Below are 8,362 nucleotides of genomic sequence, written 5' to 3' on the forward strand. Positions count from 1 at the left end.
CTTTATTTTTCTGTAAATATTTTATAAATGAGTGAACACCGAATCATGAAAATTTTCTTATGTCTAATCCTGGAAATCATGCTTTTTTTTGTTTTGTTTTATATAATGGCCAATTATATTAAAATACATTCAAGTGCATTTTTAGCTATATAAGGATCTACTGCTTTCTGGGTAAAAGACAATAAGTTTATCTATATTGATCCCAGTTGATATTATTTCTTCTCTAGTACTTGTAAAATATTCTAGTTTTATTTTAAACCTTATATTTAGACTGCATTTTCTTAAAATACAGATTTTTCTTGTACTACATTATGATTCACATTTGAAGGTCAATTAAAATAAGTCCAAAAGTGAAGACATTTCATCTGGTTCCTAAAGGAACAAATATACTCCAAGTATCACCAAGCTTCTGTCATGTGTTATCAGAAAAAAGAAGAGCATCAAATGTTGCTAATTTTTTAATATATTGATTTGTGATAGTTAGCATCCTTGTAAAGGCTCTAATCACTACCCATCTCTGTTTCCCTCACAAGTTCCTAAATAATGTTTCTTAATCACAGATCAGATGATAGACCCCCTTCCTATCTGGTATTAAATTAATAGCTCATAGCTTGATAATATTTTCAATTATACTAACACCATAAAGTTCTTCAGATTGAACCAAGTTTGGTGTAATAATACAAATTTGATTGGCTAGCCCTGAAGACTCTCACTTTTTAAAAATTTCTATTTGTACCTTCATATTCTGTGCAGCCTAGCTGGCATAATTCTTTGTATTCAATAATTACTGATGATCTACTTTGTGTGTCAGGGCTATATGAGGTATTGGATATTAATATGCAAATAAGAGCCAGGTTGGCATCAAAGGTTCTTTCGACCTGCTAACAGGGACAGCTTGAGGAACAGTTACCATGCAATGTGAGAAGGTCTGTGGTAGACCACTGCCTAGGAAATTATAAGAAGAAAAAAAAAAAAAGAGAGAGAAAGACCACACTTACTCTGCCTTGTATAGAGGGATTGTGAGAGAAATGATGTTAGAACTGGAAGGATGTGAGGGGTACAGACTGAAAGAGGAAAGCTGGGGGCAGTGGGGAGAGGGAGGGAGACAATGGAGAGTATTTCACACCACTCTCAGCTTAACGAGGCTTTTTCTTTTCCTCAAGTTTTCAAAAGAACATTAGAGTTCATAAGAATTTTCTTTCTGATGTGAAAAAAAAAGGTAATGCAAGTACAATGCCTGGTCTTCTTAATTCTTGCTAAGGTGATATTAGTGGTGGCATATCTGAAGTAATCTAAAATATTTTAACTAGTTTCCTTTAGTTTGGAAGAAAGCTATACAAACATCACAGCTGGTTTGTATAGGAAAATCCTGAGAGTGACATGTATTCCTCAAGTTCTTTTCTTCTTCAAGGATCTGACTATGTCTCTGACACCAACACTGAGTGTTGCTCTCATTTTCCAGATGCCCAAGAGGCTTGGTATAATATACATGTAACATACAATGTTTGACAATTAAGTTTTAGAACTTGTTGCAATGATGTTGCTAACCATTTTTGATATCAGAGGGATTATTCATTATGAATTTGTACCAACTAGACAAACAGTTAACCAAGTTGACTATTTGGAAGTGCTGAAAAGGCTGCATGAAAAAGATAGAAGACCTGAACTTTTCACAAACAATTCATGGTTTTTGCATCACGACAATGCACCAACTCACACGGCACTGTCTGTGAAGGAGTTTTTAGCCAGTAGACAAATAACTGTATTGGAACACCCTCCTTACTCACCTGATCTGGCCCCCAATGACTTCTTTCTTTACCAGAAAAAGAAGGAAATATTGAAAAGAAGACATTTTGATGACATTCAGGACATCAAGGGTAACACGACAACAGCTCTAATGGACATTCCAGAAAAAGAGTTCCAAAATTGCTTTGAAGGGTGGACTAGGCACTGGCATTGGTGCATAGCTTCCCAAGGGGAATACTTTGAAGGTGACTAGTGATATTCAGCAATGAGGCACGTAGCACTTTTTCTAGGATGAGTTCGCGAACTTAATTGTCTGACCTCGTATGGAACTCTAAGATTTTTTTTCTTTAACTTCAATATGTTATTAGAAACTTTAGATCCCCTCATAAAACTGAAATTAGGACAATAAGGAGCAAACATCATCTATGAAATATAATTAATAAATCAGATTGGGTTGACATATAATTAATAAGTTTGACATGGCATTTACTTTCAGTAGAAATGGATGTAACATAAAATCTCCCTTACTTAGAGCCAAGTACCTAATAATTCATATTAAATATAGGAGGTTTTGTGTGCATGTTTAAAGAGTTAAAGAAGGTCATGGCATAATAATTTCTTTTCTTTTTATTGTGTGAAAAATTGATATTCAAGAAATTATATAACATTCACAATAAAAAATAATTTAAAAATATCAGCAGAGACTGTCAACTATGTAGCCGCAAATGATCATATTAGATAGTATTTGTTCAGTAAAGATAGACTTCTGGATATAAAGTGGCATGACACTACTAATATTCATTGTGAAAATACTGTTACTCAAACAACAATTTACACATTTTCTATGATTATTGTAGCCATTTTCTAATGGAAATATATTACTAAATATTAATATTGTTTAATAATATTCTGTCCGCAACTACTTGACTGCTTCCAAGGATTTCAATTCCTCATCTCAATTTTTATATATTGAAAAGTCAAATATAACAATAAAGGGATTGCACTAAAAAAATTTTTTTGTTTTCTTACAAAAATTCTGTACTTTCACCAGCTTGGAAAGTTCCCCCCCCACACCTTTAACATGTAAGTACAGATTGCTTCCTTAGATTATAAACCATTAACTTATTTTAAAAAGATTATTACCTAACGGAATAAAATCATAATTACACATATTTATTGAATGTTTGTTCAGTGCCAGGCACTGTTATAAATACCTTAAATTTATTGTATTTACTCATTTAATCTTATGAGGTGCTAGCTACCATATTCATCAAATCTGAGATATCATCTACTACTATAAGGCACATTTCAAAGATGTTAAAATATGGAAAAAACACATGTCTGAGAATCAATAAAACAGTATTTTCATTCCTATTTTATAGAATTGAGATGAAATTGAAAATTTGCTCAACTTGAAAGTGGAAGGCAGATTGGTTCACTATTTCTTGGTATACATTAATAAACTTTTTCTAAAAAAAAAAAGAAATTATATAACAGAAGTGGAAAAGGAACATAAATAAGAGAGGAAGTTTTAAGCATATTCCAAATATAACACAGAGGGACCTTGATAAGAGCTGCAGACAATCGCACCTGGCAACCAGCAATTGGAAAGATGATGCTTTGTTTTGAGTAAAGATTTCTGGCCGGCTCTCAAACCAAAGAGGCAAAAATACCAGTTTCTACAAATTGTTACAGCAGCCACATATTAAAGGATCATTTCTAGTTATTCATGGCCTCGTGATCAAAGTGGGAGGTAAGCCTGCATGGCTACTGGTAACCTCTGTAAGGAGGCATTTAAAAGGATGCTCTTTGTTATAGTTTTGTGATTTTTAAATGTACCAATTATAATTACAGAGGAGACACTACCATTTTAAAGCATGGTGAGCTTTATATGACAACAGGCAAGCTAAAATTAAAATTAAATTATACCTGCTTAAAGAAAAAGGATGGAACCATGTTCTTTCCTACATGCTACATCTGTAATTTAGCTTTCCAGTTTAGATATGCCTAGGAATGAATTTCTTATTCTCAGTTACCTCGTGGGTGTAACAGCATAGTTAAGATGTACTCAGAATTTACAACTGTAATGTCTGTCTTGGAAAACTTTGACTTTGATTCTACTAAAATAATAAGTAATCATTATACATGGGATTCTTAATTGAGAAATGTGGAAAGATCCCTCTGGGACCAGGAAGACTGGCGAAAAATTCTGGATTTTTTCAGAAGCAACATTAATCCCAGTGACCAGTAGACAATCTCAATATTATTATTCATGTAATTGAGTAACTAGAGAAAAGGAAATAACCTTTCTAACTGGTGAGCACAAGCCTTACATAATTACCCAAGCCTGCATTGTAGAACTATTTCAACAGAATTTTACCACTAATTTTCTGAGAGTTTCTAAAGCTAAAACGGCATTACTGGATTTATTCAATAAGAATATGTCTTCAGTTGATTAATTTTAGGTTAATGTCTGTAAGCTCACATATTATAAACCCTGAATATATGAATTACTTGAATGAACAAAACCAAAACCCATTCCCGCTGTTGTCATGAATTAGTGTCTTCAAAATGAGAACATATATTACTTTTATACCCACATTATTAGGTTATAAGCCTCCAGATTTACTCCCCAGATATTAATACCCTGATTTATTATTTACTAATAATTATTTCTGGGGCTTTCTCAAGGCACCACGCTCTGACTAGATCCCTTTATTTCAGCTCTCTTTGTTGTCTGTGCCAATGCCAACCCTCATTGCATGACTGCTGTCCTAGACAGCTGTGTCCTCAGCTGTCCAGCACTACCTTTGCTTTGCCTTTTGCCCCAGGACTCTGGAAGTTGCTATCTGAGTGGTTGCTGTCTTTGCCACTGTCACTCTATGAAAAGCGGAGGCTGATTGTGCTGCTGTTTGTGCCTAGTCTACCTCCACATTGATATAATAGCTTATTGTTTCTTTACCACCCCCACTCCAGGCACACAACAGGTTTTCATGTCTTAGATACTAGGTTAATACTTTAAAACTCCAGATACAGATTGAAATATCTCTGTCATATCAGCTTCATTATTCTCCTCAGAATTAACTAGTTCACAAGATGTTTGACTGTGAAATCACTGATCCCCTTAAAAAGGAAAGAGAATATCTGCATCAACCATTAACATTTAATCTCATCTTCTAACCCAAAGGAGATTCTTATAATAGAATGAAAAGGAGAGAATGGAAGCAAGAAAGGAAGAAACGAAGGAAGGAAGGAAGGAAGGAAGGAAGGAAGAAAGGAAGAAACGAAGGAAGGAAGGAAAGAAGGAAGGAAGGAAGGAAGGAAGGAAGGAAGGAAGGAAGGAAGGGGCTGCTATGAATGTTAGCATGGAGGTTTTTTTGTGTTTTTTTTTGGTGAACATATATTCTCATTTCTCATGAGTAGATGCTAGGTAGGCGACCCAGTAATTTTTTTCCTAGGTATTTACTCAAGAGAAATGAAAACGTATGTTTGCAGACAGACATGTATATGAATGTTCATGGAAGTTTTATTCACAGTAAAGAAAAGCTAGAAACAACACAAATATTCCTTGACAAGAGAATGGATTTTTAAACATTGTAGTACATTCATAGAGTAGAAATCAATTAAGAAATAAAAATGAACAAATTTTAGATATTACAACAACATGGGTAAATTTCCCCAGCATTATGTGCAGTAAAAGAAGCTAGACACACACACACACACACACACACACACACACACACACACACACGTGCACTGTATGTTTCCATTTATGTGAAATCTTTGAACAGGCAAAAAAATTTTGGTGATATAGATCAGATTAATGATAGTCTGGAGTAGGAGTAGAGGTGGGGGCATCAACTGCAAAGATAGAAATATTCTACATTTTGATTGGGGTGGGAATCACTTAAATCTGGGAATTTTTTCATAGGTGAATTATTACTCAAAGTTGTGTTTCTTAATATGAGGGAATATGTGTTCTCAAGGTCAAGTCATTCAGTTCTTATTCTACTATTCTATCTTTAATAACAATTTATTGAAAACATTTTCATATGTATATTGTCAAATGATTTTATAACTGTTTCTCTATATCCAGTTCATATATATTAAATAGGGAACATATTACTACCTCATTTTATGTTGCTTTTGAAATTTGATTGACTTGCTTTGATTTAGCTTCTCTTCCCAGCTCAAAGCCATTGCACCTACTAATGTAATATACAACTCACCTACATTTACTTACAGAGAACAGAGTTAAAAAAGTTTCTTTGTGATAGCCAACAGAAAAAAATAAAATAAAAAAATAAAAGGAACACACTTTGCCTTTTTTATTCTTTTAAGTGCATTTATAATGATAACCTAGTTTTGACTTGTGTAACTTATATTTTTGAAGTTTGGCTTGAATTAGAATGTGATATAGCCTTGATTTATACAAATAGCATCTAAACTCTATATTGCATAATATTTTATGACATTTGTTAATTATATCCCTTCATATTCTTACCATTTGGCTATTTCTGAAGAGATTAATCTTTTATAAAGCTATTTCCAAAAATATATTTTTCCTGTTTTCAAATGCTTCACAAAGTCATCTTTATTCTTTCTTTACACTTGATATTTTTAGCCCTATCTCAATGCTGTCACAGTTGCATTGCAAAAGGTTTTCCATTAGGAATAGTCCTAACTTTAAAATGATGTCCTCAAAACAACACTACAAGGGCAATATTTATTTTCTCTTTTGGCAAAAATATATACTGCAACAACTTTATAAACTTATTCAACAAAGTCAGCCAAGAGGCATTTACAACATATGCCATACCCAAGAGCAGTGTTTGGCTTAACTAATTATGTGCTACAGAAAAGGAAATCTTTAAAGTGTTTTTCAAAAGTACGTACCCCATAAAATTTGCATTTGCCTCATAAAATGTATCATAACCAAATTTCCCAATGTCATTGAAGCTGTCATTACTCCCATTGTCACTAGGTTTAGTCTCTAACAAATATACTGACTGTATAACCATCGAACAAAATGAGATTGATGTTTCAGGTAATCTCTTAGTAAATATGAGCATAGGTGCAAAAATCACAATCTGTTTTATTTTGATTTAGGCAAACTTATGTTTTTGGTTTATATAACGTATATATCTAAAATAATACACCAGGTAAACAATGTATGTAGACATACGATGTGTCTTTCCCAATCTCTGGAAGAATGATTCTAATAACTTGTGCTTATGTTTTTAGTCTATATCATAGTTGTCAATGAACCTATAGTCAAATTTACTTTAAAACCTTTTTTCTTTTAAGTTCTAAATATTTTGTACCATTTCACTTCTTTACTGAATCAATGTATAGCCTAACATTTATATGATCTTGAATAATCTAGAATGCTTAGATTTTTTTCTATTTTGCTGGAATGACAAAGAACCTGTTGGTGGGAATGAAAATTGGTGCAGTCTCGAAGAAGGGCAATGTGGAGGTTCCTCAAAAAATTAAGACTTGAGGCCGGCTGAGTTGCTCAGTTGGTTAAGAGTTGGCTTGGGAGCACGAACTCTGAGCAGCAGGGCCGCTGGTTCAATTCCCGCATGGGCCAGTGATGCTGAAGCCTCTATAGCTAAAATGGTGAACAACAGCTCGACCTGGAGCTGGGCAGCAGTGAGTCGCCAGCGATGGCGTAGGCTGCAACCCCTGCTGCAATGGGCTGCTATGAGTGGCCAACTGCCAGTTTGAGTGGCTGGCAGCTGATAAGAGCTGCTGTGAGCTGCCATGAGCTGCTGTGAGCGGCCGTCCAATGGTCGGTGACCAATCTGCATCAGCCAGGAAGAGAGCAATGATCATAATACCAACAAAGGCCAGTGAAGTGATGTCCTCCACAACTAGACTGAAGAACAAAAGGACAGCAACTTGTCTGTTCCCCTTCCTCAATTCCTCAATGCTGTTCTCCTCCCCTAATTCCCCAATAAAATCTTAAAGAAAAAATTAAGATTAGAATTACTATATGACCCAACAATCCCTCTCATAGGTATATAACCCAAAAAATCTGAAAACATTTATCCATAAAGATATATGTGCTCCGATGCTCAATGCAGCTTTATTTACTGTAGCCAAAACATGGAAACAACCAAAGTGTCCTCGATAAATGCTTTGATGAAGAAGATGTGGTATATATGCACAATGGAATACTACTCTGACATAAGAAAAGATGAAATACTTCCATTTATGACAACATGGATAGATCTTGAGATTATTATACTAAGTGAAATAAATCAGACAGAAAAAGTTGAGAACATTATGACTTCACTGATATGCTGGATATAAAACTGAAAGCAACAAAGGAACAAAGCAAAGAAACAAAAACTCATAGACATAGACAATAGCTTAGTGGTTGCCAGAGGGTAAGGGAAGAGGGGGTGGTACATGAGGGTAAAGGGGATCAAATAATGATTTATATTTGTAATGTGGGTTGTTTTTTTTTAAATTAACGAATGATGAATAAAAAAGCCAAACTAAACTCTAAAACTTCATAATTAATTCTAAATTGCTTATATTTTGGAAAATAATAGAAAATTGATGTGAATTGCACTTTTTCTTCTGAGACCAAAATTTGGTCTTGGAA

Source organism: Hipposideros armiger, unplaced genomic scaffold (assembly GCF_001890085.2).
Source record: "Hipposideros armiger isolate ML-2016 unplaced genomic scaffold, ASM189008v1 scaffold_30, whole genome shotgun sequence".
NCBI classification, from domain to species: Eukaryota; Metazoa; Chordata; class Mammalia; order Chiroptera; family Hipposideridae; genus Hipposideros; species Hipposideros armiger.